This window comes from Panthera leo, chromosome C2, assembly GCF_018350215.1.
Source record: "Panthera leo isolate Ple1 chromosome C2, P.leo_Ple1_pat1.1, whole genome shotgun sequence".
NCBI classification, from domain to species: domain Eukaryota; kingdom Metazoa; phylum Chordata; class Mammalia; order Carnivora; family Felidae; genus Panthera; species Panthera leo.
Genome location: NC_056687.1, coordinates 101,302,419 through 101,326,234, shown reverse-complemented (window position 1 = coordinate 101,326,234; position 23,816 = coordinate 101,302,419). Strand labels below are relative to the sequence as shown.

The following is a 23,816-nucleotide window of genomic DNA, read 5'->3' as shown; positions in this document are numbered from 1 at the left end:
GAGGGAATGAATAAACTGTCACAGAGACAAATAGAATGAGAAGACTCAGGTGACGTGAGAGGAATGAGTGAGAAGGAAAACAGTAGGAGATGGCACAGGAGGGGTGATACCTGGGAACTAAATCACGTGGGGCCTTTCAGACAATGGTGAGGACTTTACTCAGCTTACACTCTGAGTAAAATGGGAGCCACTGCATGATTTTTAGAAAAGTGGAGGTGTCACCTGGGTTTTTGTTGGAATGGGTTACTCTGAGAGCTATGTTGTGAATAGATTGGGGGTGGTGGCTCAGATTAATGGGGGAACAGTGGAGACAGGGAGCAGTGCTAGGTTCTAGATCACACACACACACACACACACACACACACACACACACACAAACGTTCTTGAATTGAAAAAGGGAGCATATTATATGTGTGTATGTAGTGTGTATACATACACAGTTGAACAGAATACATTTCTTTTAAATTATCACATATTTCATATCATTGAACATTTGATCTTTATGATTTTAATATTGGCATCGCATCCTATTAGCTAATATTTAAACATTAAGATGTTTCTTAGATTTAGCTATTCAGTCAAAATTTTACACTTTTCTATGGATCTTTGCTAAGGATAGATTAACAGAAGAATATTTGCTGAGTCAAAGGATTTACACAATTTCTTTATTTTTTTTAATATTTATTTTTGAGAGAGAGAGAGAGACAAAGAGAGAGAGAGAGGAGGGGAAAGGGGCAGAGAGAGAGGGAGACACAGAATCCAAAGCAGACTCCAGGCTCTAATCTGTCAGTGCAGAGCCCAGTGTGGGGCTTAAACTCATGAATGGTGAGATCATGACCTGAACTGAAGTCAGATGCTTAGCGGACTAAGCCACCCAGGCACCCCAGGATTTATACAATTTAAATGATTTAAATTTTTGTCCAGGGCCTTCACAAAGAGTATGACAAATACATGTCTATGAGAAATATCTAAGAATACTTAGAGGGGGTGAAGACAATGAGATACTATTAAGATTACTACCTCAGTTTTGCAATTTTGTCTCAAGTGGTGGAATACTTTTCCCGTTTATTTGTTTCTCTCTTCTTCTATGTTCCCCGATATGTAAATTGTTTTTAAGGTGCTCCAAAGAAGAGTTAAGAGTCTGACATTCAGGAAAAGACAGAAATTAAAAAAAAAAAAAATTAAGCAATGTAATTTTCCAAGTAGTTAATAGAAAACTAAATTGCCCATTCAGAAAAACTAGAGTAAACAGATCTCAAAAAGTAATTAGCCAACTGCTGCAGTTAAAAGAGAAAACCCTGGCACCACACAATTCTGACTCTACCTTAACTACAATAGAACTGTGGACAGCTTCCTGGCCTCCTCCTGTTCTAACATTTCCTGGGCTTCTTTATACCAACGTAATACTATTTTATAGCAAAACACTATCACAGCAGCATATCGCATATTTCCACTGAAGCAGTAAGCTTTTAAAAAAATGGAAAAACATTATATGTGTAGGTGGAAATCCATTATTACTGAGCCAAATTAAAAGATGGACATACTGTAATTTTCTGACACAGTAGGAACACTGTAGAAAAGAATCTCTCTCGAAGCGGCACCTTCCTTTCTCTATTACTGGCCATAAAGTGCACTTTCTAATTAAAACTTTTAAATGACTTTAATTACTGAAATAAAAAAGGACCTATGTCAAAATTAGCTTTGTGCACACTGACTAGTCATTAATGTGAGGTTGTAAACTTGTTTAGCAGAAATAAAGATAAGATTCATCCTGAAATCTGAAAATAAGGAGAAAAGTACTTTATTTATGGTTTTTGACTTTAGCTAGCCCTGTATTACCAGTGACTTACAATGGCTCTCAAATATAAATTGTAGTATAAGCAAGATAAATTAAGGTTTTGGAAATAGGAACATACAGTGATAGGAAGACTAAATGGCATGTTTGTTTCAGGGAAAGAAAGTAATTTACCTGGCTAGAATATACTACTTAGTACTCTACTGTATGACCTCCCTGGTCATCTTTGGGAAGAAAGTTTTCACAAGCAAAATGTACGAGTTGCTGTGAAGTAGGTTCCACATGCTTTAAAAATAAATTGGAGGATTAGATCTGCCTGAGATAGATGTCTCTACATTGTTCACTGATGTTGAATTGGCTAATCAGATGGATGGAAAGAACAACATCACCGGACACAAAGGATCTTTTTTCTACAAGTAGAAATAAGCAGTTATTATGTTCTTTTGCTAGAAGCTCAGAATGAATATATTCTCCATGTTTATTTGAGCATTACAAGCAGAAAATCGCATGATAGCAATAACAAGAAGTGTCCATGATACGCTTAGGTCCTACTTAACTTAGAATCTACTATAAACCCACAGGACGCTCATCCCTGGCTATGTATGACATGCCCCCCAAGTCCTCATCTTCACCTAAACTCAGATTTTACTTCTTTGTTATTACGTATGATTATAAGTCACCACTGTGGTATTTGTCTTTAACTTCACGGAATATAATACCCACAATGCTCCTTTTTTTCTTTCTAGATTCATTGTCGAAGTGGATGGCAAAATAGTCATCATTCCATTAAGAAAACATGAACAAATTTACAGTGAAAAAAAATAGTGCAGAGAGCTCTTCCAAAAGATACTACCTTGCTTTTAAAGTACTAGTTGGGGGGTCTTTTCATATTGTTTGTTTTATTTTGGGTGGTAAACAGATGAGTTTTAATTCAATTTCAAGTAACTGGTGTCATGAATATTTTAGTTAACCATGTTCCTTGCAACAGAAACATGTGTGTATATGTTCCTGCCCAATATCAGGGTTCTATGAAATGTAAGAGGGGAGATATCTAGAATTGCTTTGCCCAATAAATAGTCCTCTCATATAATATTTATGTTATTGAGAACATCAATGTCATTATTCTCCACCCCCACCTCTCTCTGATATACTTTAAAATATTTCTTTTCTTTTAGAATTGTTTAAGATTTATAGGAAAATTGTGAGGATAGTACAGAGAAGTTCCTCTAATCCCACACAGTTTTCCTATATTATTAACATCAATACTGTGGTAAGATATATTTCTCACAATTAATGAACCAATATTGATACATTATGATTAATCAAAATCCACATTTTATTCAAATTCCCTTAGTTTTAATTTTTTTCTGTTGCAGCATCACATTCAGGATACATTACGTTATCATGTCTCCTTAGGCTCTTTCTGGCTTTGGCAATTTCTCAGAAATTCCTTGTTATTCATGACTTCGACAGTTTTGAGGAATAATGCTCAGGTGTTTTGTGGAATATCCCTCAGTTGACATTTGCCTGATTCTTTTCCAATGATTTGCCTGAGTTTGTGTTTTAGACAGGAAGACCACAGAAGCCAAGTGCATCTCTTGTCGCATCATATTAAGAGTATATATTATTGGGGCGCCTGGTTGTTCAGTCGGTTAAGCATCCAAGGGCAGCTCATGTCGTGATCTCAAGGTTCATGGGTTTGGGACCCACGTTGGGCTATATGCTGACAGCTCAGAGTCTGGAGCCTGCTTCAGATTCTGGGTCTCCCTCTCTCTCTCAAATCCTCCCCCGCTTATGCTCTGCCTCTCTCTCTCTCTCTCTCTCTCTTTCTCTCTCTCTCTCTCTCTCTCAAAAATAAATAAATATAGAAAAAAGAATATATATTATCAAAATGACATTACTGCCGTTGTTAACCTTGATCACTTGGCTCAGGTGGCATTTTTCAGTTTGGGTATTGTAAGGTTAGTCTGTTGTTCACCTTGTGTGTACTCAACTCTTTGGAGGGATGTTATGTGCAGCCCACACTTGAGTGGGGAGTTACGCTCTAGCTCTTTGAGGGTGGAATATGTATATAAATTCTTTTTAATTATGTGGCATAGTAATCTTTTCTATTTATTCATTTATTTAAATATTCATATTAATATATGCTAATGGAATTATTCTCTTGCTGACGTTGGGAGCTTTTTCAGCTATCTCTTGAATCCCTTTGACATCTCCATAATTGTAGGGTTGGATTTTTTTTGTTTTTTGGGTTTTGAGAGCTTTATGTTGTTGTTTTTTTGGATTTAGGTTTTTGGGTTTTGTTTTTTGTGTTTATTTGATCGTTTGTTTGAGGACTTGACTTTCCTTCCCTACAAAATGCTCCAGGCTTGTGTCTATCTCTTGCTCAAACATGGAATCAGTCCTCTTGCCAGGGAGCCCTGATATCTTTCTTTGGAAAAATGGTATTAGAAACCAAGATCTGGGTGCTAGATGTGCTCTTTGATACTGTGAGTTCATGTAAGCTCTCTGAGGTGACAGAGAAGGAAAATACCTGTGTATATATCAACCAATGTATATTGGTATATACAAATCTATAAAAATTCCTGTGTTTTATCAGCTATATCTATATTATACTAAATAAACTGATATCTCCAAATTTAATCCATAATCACATGGATCTTTCTATCTTCTTCCCCTTGCTTGTATATAATTCTCCACTTTAATTATCAGAAAATTGGCTCCTACCATCTGCCATTCATTTATTTTATCGTTCAGTTCCAAAACATATGTATAGTGATTTCACAATCTTTAACTTGTACTCTCATGAGAAATATTAACCAACTACAGTACAGTACTTATATGCAATTTCTTTTGCCTTTAGTCTTACACACTCCACTCATTTCGAAAGTTACTTAGTTCAGCATCTTGTTTCCCTGTCCCCTTCAGTGAGACTTCTTTATACATTTGAATACAGTTAGATTACTTTGTCACATTCTGCATTCATCTCCAGAATCACAGACTTTCTAAAAGACTTTTTTTTAATGGCATGTATTAAGTTTCAGTCTTATACATTGCTGTGTAAATATGTTTTATTATCCTTCCCAACCATGGAATCAACTAGTGTTAATTCCACCCCTGTTAGAAACTAGCCCTTAGCAGAAATGCTCACTGGGCTCCTGCACGTAGATTCCTAACTCTGACAGTAGGGGAGTTTTAAGGCTTTGGTTTATTTCACATTACTTTTCTTTTATTTTTCAAAGGCAAACCTACAAAAACTTCTTGTCTGGCTGAGTTTTCCACTATATGCATCCCTCTTCATAAATTCCAAACCGCTTTTGGGTAATTGATCTCAAACAGAATGACTCAAAATTTGCATATTTCAGTTAGCATTCCTTAAAAGTGATAAATAGCATGAAATAGTAAGAATCCTCACTGTAGAATTTCATATCACAAATTTTCATTATGAAAGAAATTTCTGTATTTGCATGGTGTGTATGTATGTGTGGGGTGTATGCTAAAATTTAAAAGATGACATTAAATATAAAGTTCAATTATATGCCATTATGTAAAGTAGGCACAGTGTTTTGAAAAAAACCAAACAACCTTTTGTCAACTAGTTTGTGCTTAAAATACAACCATTTTTTAAAATCCAGTTTCTGGGTCTTTAAGATAGTTCTGCCCCATTCGTTTATTCTTTTATAAAATAGTTAATAAATGTATGTAGCTAATGTATATACATTACATTATTTGCCAATGCTGCAATAAGCACGGCTGATCAACCAAAGAAAAAAAAGGGGGGGGGGGCACGGAGGGGGTTGTCTGGCTGGCTCAGTAGAACATTCAACTCTTGATCTTGGGGTCATGAATTTGAGCCTCACTTTGGCTGTAGAACTTACTTAAAAAAAAGAGAAAAAACCTTCAGCTTAGTTCTGACTGGTTTCCACACCCCACAAGCCTTTCTAGCTACTCTGCTGGCAGACATAACACTCCAAGACCTTCAACAGACCACATCCTTTAAATTAAAATAATAATAATAATAATAATAATAATAATAATAATAATAAAATAGTTAAATCATTAACTTAAGCATTTTATAAAGATTATATACTATGAAACACTATTTTAACATTAAACACATTAAAATTTACCAATTTTGTTATCAAGAATATAAAATCTTTAAAATCTGCTTCACACATTGATGAATGTAGACAGAGACTAATTAGGTGATTTGCTTAAATGTCAGAGACAACTCTAATGCCAAAAGATAATCTGGGAGCATATTCATGTTAATTGCATGTTACTTTTCATTTTGTTCAACAGAGAGAATTATTTTAATAGAAAAACTGAAAAACAAGGGAGAAAAAACAATTCCAGCTGGATGACTATGCTGACAACTGCACTAACAATCTGTCTCTTTAACTCAGACATTAGCTTTATTCCCAAGGCTAAAAATATTAGTCATTCTTGAGCTAAAACTTGTTTTCTTAATACATTTTGTCTATATTCTTAAGATGCTGTTAGGCTTATGCATAATCAGCAATCATTCTCTCCTTGACCTGCCCATACCTTAATTCTTGCTTGTGCTGTAATCAATCTTCACCTAACTTTATTTCATTCTCCTAGAACTGTCACAACCCTTACCCCATATGAATTGTAGCTGTAGTTGAAGTTCAGGATTTACTTTTGCCAAGATGCAAACTTTTCAAAATAATTTAAGTGTAATGTTACTGAATCCAAGTAAAATAATTTCTGTAGAGACACTTCATTTTTTTTTCAATTTGAAAATCCCTATGTGTTGTTCTTAAAAAGAGTTAACTCTACATTTAATTCAGACATATATACATATGCTCTAAGTATGTTAATTTATAGTCACAATTAGCTACAAATTTATGTTATAGAATAACTTTATTTTGTATACAGTTTTAGCATGAAAATATTGTAGGTTAATATTGTTAGGTTAATAACATTTGATGCTTCTTAACGGCATTTAAATTGTTAAAAATACCAGTTATTTCATGATATGAGTTTTATATACACTGTTCAAAGGACTTTTCAGTATTTACCTGAAAAGATGTGACCTCTGTCATCTATTATTTTTTTTTTATGTATATAGTATCTATTATTTAAATAATATCTGTTGGGGTGCCTGGGTGACTCAGTCAGTTAAGTGTCCGACTCTTGATTTTGGCTCAGGTCATGATCTCATGGTTCCTGAGTTCAAGCCCCACACTGGGCCCCCCTCTGACAGTGCAGAGCCTGCTTGGGATTTTCTTTCTCTCCTTCTCTCTCTGCCCCTCCCCTGCTTGCTCTCTCTCTCTCTCAAAAAGTAAACTTTAAAAAATAGCTAAATACTGTCTTAAATAATTAACTCAAACATGCTATAGTAAAAGGAATTATATAAAAACTATTATAACATTAAAAAGAGTTATGAAGGGTGCCTGGGTGGCTCAGTTGGTTAAATGTCCAACTCTTGATTTCGACTCAGGACATGATCTTGAGGTTCGTGAGATCGAGCCCTGTGTCAGGCTCTGTGCTGACAGCATGGAACCTGCTTGGCATCCTTTCTCTCTGACCCTCCCCTGCTCATGCTGTCTCTCTCACTCTCAAAATAAATAAACAAACTTAAAAAAAGTTAAAAACAAAGACAGTTATGATTTATCTGCCCATTGTATATTATGATAAATAGTAATTTGGATAGTGATCAGTATAACTTTCTGGATACTTCATAATATTTGCAAGATAAGTCAGTTTCTTTCTGTGAAATCATAGTGCATTTTCATTTTTTCAATTAATATCACATGTAAACTATTTAGGAATTCAAAATAAAATATTCTATCCAAAGTCATGTGGTTTATGTGTGTGTACATGTGTTTATAAATATAAAAAAGGGGAATTCAAATTTTAGGTCCAAAGTCAACAGGAGACTTGAAGGCAGTTTACTTCTAAAGGGTGCCTGGGTGCCTCAGTTGGTTAAGCATCTGACTCTTGATTTTGGTTCAAGTCATGATTTCAAGATCCTGAGGTTGAGCCCTGTGTCAGACATCATGCTCTCAGCAGAGCGAGAGTATGGAGCCCCCTTGGGATTCTTTCTCTCCCTCTCTCTATCCCTCCCTGTGGTTGCATGCACACATTTCTAAAAGGATGTGTTCAATCTTCTGTCTTCTGAGTAACAACCAAAGAAGTATATATATTATATAAATATAAATGTATCTATATGCAAAATATAAGTATATAATATAATTTATATATTTATACATAAATATATAATGTACTATAATGTAAAATACATATAATTATATATATGTAATATATATTACATATAATAATAAATTATAAGTATATATGGTTTACATATATTTATAGTAATTGAATATCTGTAATTAATATTAAGAAACATTATCAGTAATTGCTGGCTCAGTTCTAAAATGCAGTTCTGCCGTATTGGTTCAGCAACAAAAAGGAAGATTCTCAAGTGACCATATGTTTGATATCCAATGAATGATTTTTGAATGTTCTGCTTTTTTTTAAACATTTAGGTATATCTAAATGTAAGTGTATTAAATTTTATTTAATTTTAGAGCTATTAAGTTTGATCTGGGAAAAAATATATTTCAAAAGTAATCACATTCAAGAACCTGGATATTGCCTTAAAAAGTACTTTCTTTTATCAATGTCAGTTTTCTTTTATTTCTGTCATAGAGTCCTTGTATAAAAAAAAACTAACAAATAATTCTTAATACTTCCTAACCAAAATATGTCCCACATTTGGTTCTCTACATGATGTTTTCCTAGGTGAGTTAGGAGTACACATCCACATACTTCTGTGGTGGAAAGTGGGTTGTCACCAACTGCTTGTTCAAGTAACTAAGCTTATTAATAACACTTCTTTTTTTGAAGTGGGAAATATTTTATATCAACAAATGCTTGTTGATCTAACAGACTTATCAGTTGGTAAGTCAATAAACCACTTAGTACATATAGAAGAAAAACAGTATGCCAGTATGGGAAATAATAATTTAATTGTAAAACTATAAATGTATATATTAGGTTTATAATATATTAAAAATTATGTTGTATAATACATATATATATATATATATATATATATATATATATATATATATTAATAGCTGCAATAATAATGTAAAGGATTTTGACCACTGGTTATGGCTCATAGCTAATAGAAAAGAGGAACTAAATATCCAGGTTAAAAGAGAGATTTCAATTATTTGGGCCAGATACTCCATTCATGACTTGTGGGGAGTTAAAGTCAAGTTGCCCCCAAGTAGCATCATCCTAGCTTCTCCAATACCTCCATTTATCAAAGTAAATTAATCAGAGAATGGAACAAAAATGGAACAATAATGAGGCTCTAAGAAAACTCCAAGAGTCTGATAGTATGTTCCAGAGAGAAAAACTGGCATGATGGCTGCATGTTTGTTAAGCTGAGATATCTACAGGCCCACTCTGGTGTTCCAGTGATTAGGGAGAAACATGGCAAGAACTTTTTTAGGAGAATATAATTTGTATCCCCTTTAGTGTTGAGGAAAATATTAAAACAGGGTGTGGTGTCCATTTAGCAGTAGACTTCTAGAAGTGTGAAAATACCATGTTGTAATAATGTGCCCAGGATGAAAACCAGGAGATGGCTAACTCCAGCTACTTGTGATCTTTAAAACTCAAGTGCTTCAACTTTTATTGTTAGTCCTCCTAAAGAAGTACGGGAATTTTGAATTGTAAAGAAAACTTAGAGGCACTTAAGGTTTGACTCAAGGAGTGGCTATACTAGCAGAGTCTGATCATGCTATATGTTATGTGTTGAAATGAGCTGTAAACCCATATCAACCATAATAAAACAAAATACCTTTCTGAAGAGCTTTTTCACACCTGAATTTTCAGTGTTTATAGTCATCATGTGAGTACCTTTCTGAAGAACTTTCTCATGCCTGATTTTTCAGTATTTTTAGCCATCATGTGAGTAAGGCATTGTGTCATATCTCTGATGCTCAAACTGTAAACCAGAGAAATTAAAGAATTCCTCAGAGCCATACAGTAAGAATACGTGAGTTTTCAATGCAGAATTATTAGTTATATCCACTAGTTAATTATAAAATTGCCTCTTTCCTATTCTTTGATGTAAGTTTATACATTATTTCTTCATTAATTTTTAGATTTTGGAGATGTAAAATGAGCCATAAACTTCAAAATTTAAAATGATGGATTTTAATTTTCTTCTTTTATTTTCTTTATTTTCTTTTTTATGGAGATATAATTCACATGCCATAAAATTCACCATTCCAAAGTGCAAAATTTAATTGTTTTCAGTATAGTCACAGAATTGTACAACCAACACTACTAAATAATTTCAGAATATTTTCATCATCCCAAAAAGAAGCCATGTATCCATTAGCCTCTGTATTTCCTACACCCACAACCAATGGAACCGCTAACTTACTTTATTTCTCTCTAGATTTGTTTATTCTGAAAATTTAATATAAATAAAATTGTAAATGTGTGGCCTTTTGTGTCTGGCTTCTTTCACACTTCTTTTAAAGCTACATCTATTTTGTAACACGTAACAGTACTCCATTGCTTTGATGGCTGAATAATGGGATACATGGATATATGTACATATATACAGGGATATATGACTTTGTGTTTCTTTGTTCATCACTTATGGTCATCTGTGTTTTCCCACTTTTTGGCTATCATAAAAAATTCTGCTTTGAACATTCGTGTACTTAGTGCACGCATAAGCTTTCAATTTTTTTTTTTTTGCATGTATTCTTAGAAGTAGAATTGCTAGGTCATATGGTAATTCTACATTTAACTATTTGAAGAATTGCCAAGCTGTTTTCTAAAGTGAGTGGTACCATTTTAAATCCTAACTAGCAAATTATGAGTGTTCCAATTTCTCCCTATTGTCATTAACACTTGATATTGCCTTTTTTAATAAAGCCATGCCAATGGGCATGAAGTGGTACCTCATTGTGATTTTGATGTTCATTACCCTAATGACTAATGATATTGAGTATATTTTCATGTGCTTATTGGTTATGTGTATATCTTCTTTGGAGAAATATCTATTCAAATAATTTAACCATCTATTAATTGGGTTATTCATGTTTTCATTGTTGAGTTGTAAGAATTTTTTTCTCCCAGTCTGTGGATTGTCTTTTCATTTTCTTGATCATATCTGTTGAGACATAAAAGTTTTTAATTTTGACTGCGTCCAGTTTATCTATTTTTTTGTTATTTGTTTTCAGTTTCATATCTTACAGTTTTCACTTGCATTTAGGCCCTTGATCCATTTTTTTTTCACATCATACTCTCTTATTCCTCTTAAACTCCATCCCTCTAACTTTATTTATTATTAAAGTTAACATATTGTGATGCATCATTTCAAACACAATAAATTGAGCAAAATGCAAAGTCTCTTTTATAACCATAAGTAATCCTTCAGTATTCTATCTATAGTTCCATAAGTGGTATAGATCATATACATTAGTATGCATATGTATGTAAATATGTATTATATATCTATTTGTCAAATAATACACTAATATTATTATTCTTGTCAAATGAGGTATTTTATACCTGTTAAGTCAAAAATGTCTTTTTTTTAGCTTCAAGTTTTTTTCAAGATCGTGCCAATTTTTACTTTGCCTTCTAACTGGACTATGACTATATGAAGAATATGTAAAATATGACTATATATGACTAATATGACTAATATGTAAACTGTTTGAGTGATCTAATTACTTTTTTCTTGTTTATCTCCTTCTTTATAAAATTATCACCAATTTGCTCAGACCAAAATCTTCGAAGTCATCTTTGATATTCTTTTTTTAAATCTCATGCTTGGAATCCATCAACAAATCCTGTTACCTCTACTTTCAAAATGTGTTCAGAATCCATCTATTTCTGATATAGGTCAACTCCATGTCTATTAGTTTCTCTCTAGCCTCGATTATTGTAAAAGCTTCCTAAATGTTCTTGCTGCCGTTTATCTGCTATTTATGCTCACAGTCTATTCATGCTACAATATTCAGAGTGTTCCTTTGAAAAGAAGACAGGATTTGTCACTGATCTGATCAAATTCCACTCTTGACTTCTGTCTTTTTCCAGAATAAAACTGAAAGGCTTTATGTCGATCTAAGTGACTGACGTTAGCTGGGCTTCGCTAGTTCTCTGACCTCTTCTCTTCCTCTTTGTGCTTTTCCCACTCCATCTAGCTCCTCTTGTCTCATTTCCGTTTTTCCTCTTCATTTTGCCTTCTCAAATTCTTCATTGTTATTTACCAAAATAATGAAGAAAAACAGTGTATTTCACCACCTTGAATCTGCATTCTCAGGTTTTCACTTTTCCATTTAAATCAAAATACATCTATTGAAACCAATTCTGGTTTTTACTCATGTTAGGGAATGTCACCAAGAATATCATTAATCTTGACACCAGCACTGCAACTGTTAAGTATAAGTGCATATAAAAATTGCTATTTTTGGAACATGGCAAGAGTCAAATTGTGATCTATTTACTGAAAAATTACATGGCTTAATTCCTCTATTTTATTTGGATACATCACTTATGTATTTGACTATTTCTGTCATCACCCTAAAATAAATGTTACATGTCTTAAAAGTACACTTTTATAGTAACTTGATTTTCATGCCATTGGAAAACAAATTCATCATTCAATTGATGAAACAATCAGGATTGAAGACTTTGTTGACAGATTACAGCTGGCAACTTGTGCATGGCATTCTGTAGCTGTATATCTTTGTGCAGGCCATTTATATTTTGAGGCTGGCTTTCTTCATATGTATACTTCCAGTGCTGTTGAGAGAGTTCAATTAGGTTATGTATTTAAAATCTCTACCACAGAGCCTAGGGCTTTATAGGCAATCAACACATGACAATTAGCCCCTTTTTTCCCTTTTTACAAATTTCTATCAAATGTCATGTTTTTAATTGCATTAATGTTGTTTTTGTGCCTCTAAAATTAAAATATTATATATTTTTAAGAAGCCTGTTATCAATGTTGTATTTTCTAACTATTGGTATAATACCATGCTTTTCACAATGACTAGAAAACTTTTAAAAAAATATTTATGGGAGCAGGTTTAATTATCTTTTGGTCTAAATAGGGAATGGAGGGAGGAAAACAATAATCTCTATGCTTGTAGAAATATGACATAATCTTATGAAGGTTGATTGAAGCATTTGATTTAAGGAAATTACTTTCCCACATTAAGAAAGGTGTTTATATAACAAGTTGACTATTAACTATCAAGCATGGCAATTTCATCACTCCACCAGCTGTTCACATTTAATATTTGCATAATAGAATGAATAGTTTCTATAGTTATTGGTCTAGATATTCATCTCTATTCCATGTGGACACACTTTTATCAAAATGATCACTTCTTTCATGAGCTTTCTGTTGGGTCTAATTTACTTTTCTTTTGTAGTTATATGATTATGAGGACATAAACTATTCCATATAAGGAAGTCTGCTGGGTATTATAAAAACATATCGAGTTTCGTTCTATTGATACACAGAGTGAAGACTATTTGGTTCAAGATTTAATAAATATTCAGCATAGTACAAAACAGCTTGTGCTTTATGGTTTGAATATGGTGTTTATATTTCTAATAGCATGTTGGACATGCTAGCTCCTTTGAAATGTTGAAATAGCAATCAAATTACTTGTTTTCCCTGATGCATTATTCATCATTCATATTCTTATGTACTTACTTTTGATATGTATCTGTAAATTGTAATGAAAAACAATGTGTTATTATACTTACTCCTTCATATGACTTACTTAAAATAAGTTGTGAGTATATGTGTGTATGTATGTATGTGTAAGTATGTATGTATGAAACATACATTCATGTGTGTGAAACAAAAGGGATTGAAAAGAATATGATTTTTTATTTCTCATTGTATGGTATAGTGGATGCTCAGAACAAATCTGCCAACTAACATTTAATGCAGCATGGATCTAAAAACAAATTTTTAATCACTGATACACCCAGAAAATAAAAAGCCAAAATGAGATGAAAGTGGAAGGCTTGGGAATTAGTAAAATTCCCATTTTACCTATTTTACCCTGACTACGTAGATGAATCTTCATCTTACGGAATTAATAGATTCACAGGTGACATGTAATAATAAGTCTTGTATCTAGCCCAGGTAAGAAGGCTCATAGAACATCCCAGAATAAAGTAGAAACTCCAAAAAAGATATACCTTAATTTTACAGGTGAAAAGAAGGGATCAGCCAGCGACTTGCTTACCTTGGCCTTAGTACTGGCTTGAGGGGGATAAGTCTCCACTAAGAATCTATGATCATAAGCTGGCCTTCATACAAGGTGGTGGGATGGGGAATTCTCGCAGACAGTTTTGATTTACTATGATCTAGAGTAGTTTCTGTTTCCATTTGTCTGGCAGAGGCAAAGGTAAACACTTTTGAATTGGTAAAATTTCAACTCAGCTGTAAACATTTCCATGAATTAATAACTCAATGAAAAGTCATAACAACACAAAGAAGGAAGCATCATGAGACTAAGCCAAAATAGACAATTGTGAGCAGAAAAAGAGCTAAAAATATTTACAATATTGGAACTAGGATACACAAAAGTGCTATATCATTTGTTACAAGAAAGAAATAACAAAACTGAATGTATGCGAAAAATAAAGTCGATAAAAATGACTAAGAAGTTTTTAAAGGTTAGAAATTTTAGAACATAAAAATTAAAAAAAAATTAAAAATTTAGTGAATTAGTTAAACCACACATTAGACCAAACTGAAGAGCAATTTTAATATTAGATATGAATTAATTCACCAAAATTCAAATCAGATAAACAAAGACATAGGAAATGTGAAAGAGTAAGACATGTAGCAATCAGAATAAAAAGATATAACTTTCATTTTTTTTTTTTTTTTAGATTTCAGAGGGATGTCATGGAAATTTATGAAAGAGAAAATAGTCTAAGCAACATTAATTGAGATTTTTTCCAGAATTTCTGAAAAAATATCTCAGTTCTAAGAAGACAAAAAAAATGATAGACATGTAATAGTGAAAATGAATAACACAAAAACCAAAGAGAACCCCTTAAAAATGAAGACAAAAGGAAGAATAGACTATTTACAAATGATCCCAATTATATTGATACCTAATTTCTCAATAATAACAATGAGAGGGGGAGGAACTTAGCATGTTTTCAAGACTGTGCTCTTACTTTTGATATTTTGTGAAATTGTCTTTTAAGAATATTGGTAAAATGGTTCCAGTAAAGACAGAGTAACCCGTATCTATAGTAATCCATCTTCTTGTAACAATTACATACTCTGGACAAAATATATAAGGCAATTATTTTCAAACAACCAAACATATGTTTGGTTTTCATTTAATTCTGTCAATAAGGTTACAGACCTTTATAACACCACATAGATATGGCAGCGATACTAATGTTTGACACACTATACATCAGTAAAATTTACAGTATTATTTTCTATTCTGTAACAACAGAAATTATTTTTTCTATGTACCATATGTTCTCAATAACTGAGGTAGTGAATAGAAGTCATTCTTTAGTAAATTTTAGATTCCCATCCTCTTTTTCGAAATTCTTATTCAGATATTATAGTGTAGGATTTTGCAGACAAGAGCTCCCAGGTGTGGTTATATGACTTTGCTCATTTTTCCCAAAAGGGATGACACGCTGTCCTTTATCAGTCTAATACTAGCAGTTTCACCACGGGGAAGGTGTTAGATAACACTAACCAGGAAGATGTTAGAGAACAATAGACACCACGTTATCCAGTGATGTCCTGTCATAACTTAGATTTACCAGAGTCTTTCTATAAATTCACTACTATAGCCTGGCTTTCTAAATGCCCAATAACTGTCCTAATCGCCTTCCAGCAGCAAAAGTAAATCTTCCTTGCAGAATCCTCAACTTATCTCTATAAGTTTTCAAATAATATATCCAGCATTTAATAAAAAAAATCCTTAGGATAATGGAAAACATGACCAAATTATCTAAATTGAAAGATGGGGGGAAGAAAGGACATTAATCCCATAAGTGATTCATATATTGCTGTTATTGAGAAATTGAAAACAACACAGAGAATTTTAAGAGAAGAATGTAGAATTTAAAAAATCAAATAGAGGGGCGCCTGGGTGGCTCAGTCGGTTAAGCGTCCGACTTCAGCTCAGGTCACGATCTGGCGGTCCGTGAGTTCGAGCCCGCGTCGGGCTCTGGGCTGATGGCTCAGAGCCTGGAGCCTGCTTCCGATTCTGTGTCTCCCTCTCTCTCTGCCCCTCTCCCGTTCATGCTCTGTCTCTCTCTGTCTCAAAAATAAATAAACATTAAAAAAATTTTAAAAAATCAAATAGAAATGTTAGAACTGAAAAATACAATAATAAATCGAGAATTCAAAAGATCAGTTAACAACACATTAGACATGGAAGGGGAGAAGATTAGTAAACTAAAATCACATCACTAGAATATATTATACAGAGGGAAAGAAACTGGGGGAAAGCAACAGGTTACAGATAGGACACTTTCTACAATAGAATATTATTTCATCCTAAAATATCTCACATAATTTTATTGGAGATCCAGAAGAAAAGAAAATGCAAAAAGATACAAAAGCAATATATGAAGAGATAGTAGATAAAAGTTTCTCATATCAATTAAAACATCAAGCCACATATACAAGAAGCACAATTCTGGCAGGATAAATACAGAGAAAACAACATCTTAGAGATATCAGAGAACTACCAAGAGAACAAAGAACTGAGAAGGCAAAGGCAGGGACTGGAGAAGAAAACTCAAATACCTGGTGAGAATATAATTCAAATTGAAAGCATAATAAAGACATTTTAGGGCCAAAAAAAAAATCTGAGAAAATAGCAAAATTACATGGTAAAAGCAGAAATGAATGAAATAGGGAGAAAGTACAATAAAGAGAATGAAGAAAATCAAGCTTGGTTCTTTGAAAACACTAAATAGGTCTTGAAAAAGACCTAGCAGAACTGATTTAGACAGAGAGAGAGAGAGAGAGAGAGAGAGAGAGAGAGAGAGAGAGGAAATAGAGAAAACCCATATTGTCAGTATGTTTTTAAGGATATCACTACAAGTCATGCTAAAAATGAAGTTCTAAGAGGATATTTTGAACAACTTTGTTGGCAATAATTTTTTTTAAAAAATAGATGAAATCAATAAATTCCCAGAAAAATTCCTAGATGTATATAGTTTGATAAAATTCAACATTTATTTATAATACAAAGTCTATTGAGAATCAGCAAATTCTTTCTTGAGGGACAAGATACAGATATTTTTGTTTTGTAGGACACACAGTTTCAGTCACAACTACTCAGTACTGAGACTGTAGAATAAACTAGCTCAGAAAATAGGCAAATAGTCACTGTTATGTTTCAGCACAACTTTAATTATGAAAACTGGCCATAGTTCGCTGCTCCTGCCCTAAATAATTAAGAATTATAGAGAATTATGTTAATCAGATAAATGGTACCTGTTAAAATCTTAGAACAAACATTATATTCAATCATGAGTTATTGAAAGGTTTCCTCCTTGAGATAATAAAACAGACAAGGAGACTCACTTTCACCCCCCCACCATGTAACCTATACAGGAGGCTTACAACATGTACAGTTATAGTAGCTACTAGACACATATCGTGATACCTAGTTAAATTAATTTAAAACAGAGTAAATACAAATAATAAAATTGCTGCCTTTATTACCAGTTACAGCTAAACTGGAGGATGTAGCTTAGTATAAGAGCCAAATGGTCCTACTAACCAAATGCTAGATTTAGACAGATGTACGCAGTCCGGCTCATGCAGAGCTGATCAGAGCCTTTACACACTTTACAACATAGAGAAGATTAAGAAAAACAAAAAAAAACTTGTTCTTTGTAGACAGGTATGTACCTAAGAAACTAAACTAGGTGCACTCATTATTATAATATGCTTGCAAAAAAGATAATTTATTCTATCCCTATCTTATTCAATTTGGGCTGCTGTAACAAAATACCACATACTGGGTATTTTGTATATAAACAGAAATTTCTTCTCACTTTTCTGGAAGTTAGAAGTCTAAGATCAGGGTGTCAGTATGACTAGGTTCTTCTGGTGAAGGCCCTCTTCTGGTTTCCAGACTGAACTTTTTGCTGTGTCCTCACATGGTGAAAAGGAGTAGAGAGTTCTCTGCTTGCTTATTTATTATTTATTTATTTATTTATTTATTTATTATTTATTTTTATTTTTTAATATAGTTTATTGTCAATTAGCTAACATAGTGTATACAGTGTGCTCTTGGTTTTGGAGGTAGAGTCCCGTGACTCATTGCTTACATACAACACCCAGTGCTCATCCCAAGTGTCCTCCTCAATGCCTATCATCTATTTTCCCCTCTCCACCCCATCATCAACCCTCAGTTTGTTCTCTATTTAAGAGTCTCTGACAGTTTGCTTCCCTTTCTGTTTGAAACTATCTTTTCCCCTTCCTATCCCCCATGGTTTATATATACAATGTAATACTACTTGGCAAAGACAAAGAATGAAATCCTGTCATTTGCAACAAAGTGGATGGAACTGGAGAGTATTATGCTAAGGGAAACAAGTCAGTCAGAGAAAGACAGATATGATATGTTTTCACTCATTGGGTAACTTGAAAAACAACAGAAGACCATCTGGCTTCTTTTATAAGGGCCATTTATGACAGCTCCATCCTAATGACCTAATCACCTTCAAAATCCCCACCTCCTGGGGCGCCTAAGTGGCTCAGTCTGTTAAGCTTCCAACTTTGGCTTAGATCATGATCTCAGGGCTCATGGGTTCAAGCCCTGCATTGGGCTCTGTGCTGACAGCTCAGAGCCTGGTTCCAATGTGCTTCAGATTCCGTGTCTCCCTCTCTCTCTGCCCCTCCCTCACTCTGTGTCTCTCTCGCTCTAAGATGAATACACACACACACACACACACACACACACACACACAAGCCCCACCTCCTGATATCATCTGTAAAGCTACAGTAACCAAGACATTGGTATTATCAAAAGGATAGAGAGATATATTAATGAAACAGAATAGGGCCCAGAAATAAACCCACATAAACATAATTCATGATCTTTGACAAAGGAGTGAAGGAACAGAGGTAGTCTTTTCAATACATTGTGTTAGAATAGGACATACATGCAAAAAGGTAAATCTAGATACAACCTTACACCATCTACAAAAATTATCTCTAAGTGTATTATAAACCCAAATAAAAAACACAAAACTATAAAACTCCTAGAAGACAACATAGAACAAAATCTAGATGATCTTGGGCATGCTGATGCCTTTTTAGATACAATATCAAAGGCATGATCTGCAAAAGAAAGAAGTGATAAACTGGACTTCTTTAAAATTAAAAACTTCTGCTCTGCAAAAGACCGTGTTAAGAAACAAGCCACAGACTAGGAGAAATATTTGCAAAAAACGTATGTGATAAAGAACTATTATCCAAAATATGCAAAAATGATTAAAAATCCGGTGCCTGGGTGGTTCAGTCAGTTAAGTAGTTAAACGTCTGACTCTTGATATCGGCTCTGGTCATGATCTCCTGGTCATGAGAGCGAGCCCCACATTGAACCCCTGCTTCACGCGGAGTGCGGCCTGCTTGGGATTCTCTCTTTCCCTCTCTCCCTGTCCCTCCCCAGCTCATGCTCGCTCTCTCTCTCTCTCTCAAAATAAATACATAAACTTGTAAAAAAAAAAAAAAAAAAACTAGTAAAACTCAATGTTAAGAAAATAAACAACTACATTTAAAAAATGGACAAGAGACTGACCTGAAAACTCACCAATGAAAATATACAGTTGACAAATAAATGTATGAAAAGATCTTCATCATGTATATTAGGGATCTGCAAATTAAAATAATGAGCACAGAACCATCATCAAAAATATTTTCTAGGGGCGCCTGGGTGGCGCAGTCAGTTAAGCGTCCGACTTCAGCCAGGTCACGATCTCGCGGTCCGTGAGTTCGAGCCCTGCGTCGGGCTCTGGGCTGATGGCTCGGAGGCTGGAGCCTGTTTCCGATTCTGTGTCTCCCTCTCTCTCTGCCCCTCCCCCGTTCATGCTCTCTCTCTCTCTGTCCCAAAAATAAATAAAAAACGTTGAAAAAAAATTAAAAAAAATATATTTTCTAAAAAAGCATTTTAATGAAAGAAATATCTCCCCTGTCTTCTTTCCTTCTGCAGATTAAATGTTCCTTTAACATATGTGTGTAGCATTTCTATATACATGTTTATAGAATTTCAGTATATATCAAACCACATATATGAAATTCATATATTTTATTTTATCAATTTGACAACTAGATAAAATAAATTAAAAGACTGAATGATGTATAGATTGACATATAGTTTATGAAAAACTATCTTCCTTTTATATATGTTGGAAGTATAATTCCAATAAATTATATTTACTCAAAGGAAATAGTTATCTATTTACATATTACACAGATAGTGAAAACACTCTAGTTTCATATTGTGCAGAAGAAAATCAACTACTTTTGGTTTCTTAGCTCAAGAATATTTAAATAAACCTGAAATGATGTACCAGTTCATCATGCTTATGCATTTACCATTATCTTCTTTTTGAGAAAACTAAGCCTCCTGCAAAAGACAGTTTGACTTTAGGTAGCTGTGTTTTTTAGTTCTTTTTGCCACTAAAACTTTTCCTTCTACGCCGTATTGCCTGAGGGAAACAATAAATATTTGAGAGACATATGGTGTTCATCAGGTGAGGCACTTCATCCGTTTAGTCTGTTATATTCCAAGTACCTAGCAAGCAGAAAACATATAGTAGATGTTCAATAGTCATAGTTCTTTCTGTCACATAATAAGTTGCAATTAATGAAGTATGCGCTTTTCTATTGAAGATTTTTTCTTTTTAGTATGTTCTAAATCTAGTTTTTAAAATACAAATGTTAATACTTCTAAAAAATCATGACTCAGTGAAAAAGTTGGCTAAAAATGTCAGACACAGGTTCTAATTCTGTTTGCCATGTATTAGTTGTGATACCTTGGGCAAGTTATAGAACTTCATTAGACTTCCGTAAAAATAACTTTAAATTGATAATAACTGTATTAATTTCCCATTGCTGCTCTAACCAATTACCATAAATTTTATTAGATTAAGACACAGACTTACCATCTTACATTTTTGGAGGCCAGAAGTCAAACTTGAAGTGTTGGCAGCATTCTTCTAGAGATTCTGTGGGAGAATTCACTTCAGCTTCTAGAAGCCACTTGCATTCCTTGTCTTATGGCCCCTTCCTCCATCTTAAAATCTCCTTCTGCTCGTCATCATGTCTCTTTGTCTGACTCTCACTCTCTTGCCCTTCTCATAAATAACCTTGTGACTACATTTGTACCACCTAAATAATCTCCCCATCACAAAATCCTTAACTTAATTACATCTGCAAAATCCGTTCTGCCATGTAAAGTAATAGAATCACAGGTTCTGAGGATTAGAATGTGACTATCTTTGGGAGGGGAGGGGTTGTGTATTCAGTTGGCTACAATAACACTTACCTTAAAAGGTTTTTAAGAGGATTAAAGGATTTTAAATACATGAACATTTGATATAATGGATTGGCCTTATGTGGTGCATTTTGTATCTATCTATCTATCTATCTATCTACCTATATCTTTTATATCTGTTTATTAAAGTTATATGTAACCAACCAATAAAGTAACACTTTAATATTTTGATACATTGTACTATATTTTCATATTGTTCATTTATGAGAGCATGGTTATTCATATGAATGCAATATTAACTTATAGAAAACTTTTGGAAGTTGACTTCTGGAACGTTGAAAGTTATAATGTTAACATTTTAAAATAATGCAAAAGAATGTTGAAATAGGCTTAGGGACTTAATAGGCAAATTTATTGAAATCACTGAAGTATTATATCTTGAAAGAGTATCTAATTTTATACAGTAATGGACTGTGCCCAAGTGCTACACCTCAGCCTATTTGGCCAGAAGTTGCAGTCTTATTGTATGAGTGTTGTTAAGCTTTACACCATGTCTCACTTTCCCCTTTAAAATAACTAAATGCTGCATTTTCTTCCTCACAACCAAATTTTCACATTTGTTTTTTTGTTTGTTTGTTTTGTTTTGTTTTGTTTTATGGTAAAACAACCCCATCTATGCTTCTTAAATAAATTTGTATACTCTGGTTTATTTTGTTTAGCAAGTTATACATGTGACTTTATATTCCATGATAGGAGCTCCTACCAATCTCCACAAACTTTTTAACACGCCACAATATGATATCTAGCAAAGTGGTGGAACAAATTATAATTTTATTGAGTATTTTAAAAATGTATTTGGCAGTATGAGATCTTCTGAAAATGTTGTATGAAAGTTAACATGGAGAAAATTGCTGTGTCAAACTTGAAAACAGGGACTCAATGCCTATTTTCCTTATAAATATACTTCCTCTTCATATATATGCCATAAAATCTAAATTCACAGAATACATTTATGAGATTTATTTCATATTATAGTTTGCTACACTTTCTACAATCTGTGAATTGAACTGTAAAACATCAATTGATTCCACAGCATGAGCCAAATCATAGCTGGCAGAACAGTTGTGAATAGTTAGGATGGCAGGACAAAATGCTAAATATATACACAAACACACACACACTCTCTGTCTCCCTCTCTCTCTGTCTGTGTGTCTCTGTCTCTCTCCCTCTCACAAACACATATATATACCCACCATTTGTGGCATCAACCAAATAACTAGAAACAGATATTGTATATTCAATAGAGATAGTGCCTTTATATAGTATACAATATACAGAGAGTTTTGTATTCATATAGTATGCATTAGAAAACAGGTGTTTCTTTTTGATAAGATTTTGAATATACATTTAGAGAAGTGACAGGAAATATGTAGAGTGATATAAATTGAAGACAACTCTGTAAATTCATAAGAAATATTTGGAATGAAGATCATTACTATATTTTGCTACATGCAGCTTTTATTAATGTATGCTAAATACTATTATTTCTCATGAATCCACATATAATTGATTTTTTATTTTTTTATTTTTTATTTTTTTAATTTTATTTTTTATTTTTTAAAATTTACATCCAAATTAGTTAGGATATAATGAGTGAAACAGTGATTTCAGGAGTATTTAATATTGATTTTTTAAAGAAAGTAAATTCAGTATTCTTATGTAGAAATTTTAGATAATTATGTACACTCTGATAATGCTATATTTTTCTTATTAAAGTTACCTTAATGCTTATTTCTTCATGGTCATTAAATTACAAAGAAGAAAGAAATGGTAAAGAAATAAATACCCACTTGTAGTGAAGTGGAAATGAAGGAAAATCCTTCACGGGGATGTGAATAGACTAGTCATATTCTGAAATATGGAATTAAAAAACAGAAGGTGTTTTATAAATTCATAAATTTGACTTTCATTTTATTATATTAAGGGCTATGACCCATGGTTTTGAGGAATAATATCTGCTCTAACTGAAGTTAGTTTATGTTAAGCAGAATATTATATTTTATTTGTTCTCTAAACAATAAGTGTTAAGAGTATTAGCCAGAAAAGCTTTAGTCTTTCTAAATGTCAAGTAACCCTTACACAATGATCTCCAATTTAGACTCTAGATAAAATGTTTTGGTAAACTGAAGACACAGAGAATTAGAAATGGAAGTGTTCTTTAAAACATGGGTTTTGGTTTTAAAAATCTAGCTCCATAATTTTTTAGTTGTGTAAACTTGGGAAACTCACCCTCCCTTTGGCTATTTGTTCATTTATATAGGGGTATAATTATTCCATCATTTGGAAAGGTATTCTTGAGAATTAAATGCTTGTTATAGTGTCTTGTACATATTACATATGATTGATTATATTAATAGAATGCAAGAGTATAATTATTATTACCACTTTCAAGATATTTTTCATATTTTACGTTT

At 33.1% G+C, this 23,816-nt stretch overlaps 1 long non-coding RNA gene across 3 annotated transcripts; it reads right to left on the bottom strand.

Annotated features, from left to right (window-relative positions):
• Positions 1 to 12,397: 12,397 nt before the first annotated feature.
• LOC122198750 lies at positions 12,398 to 21,058 on the bottom strand. 3 transcript variants are annotated; one of them, XR_006193134.1, is made up of 4 exons: positions 21,011 to 21,058; positions 20,442 to 20,640; positions 14,080 to 14,226; positions 12,398 to 12,613 (listed from the first exon to the last, which is right to left on the bottom strand). It is a non-coding gene; the product is annotated as an uncharacterized LOC122198750 (long non-coding RNA). The 3 variants fall into 3 exon arrangements; XR_006193136.1 differs by lacking the exons at positions 12,398 to 12,613; positions 14,080 to 14,226 and adding exons at positions 16,097 to 16,136; positions 19,657 to 19,719; XR_006193135.1 differs by lacking the exons at positions 12,398 to 12,613; positions 14,080 to 14,226 and adding an exon at positions 16,097 to 16,136.
• Between the last annotated feature and the right edge of the window lie 2,758 nt (positions 21,059 to 23,816).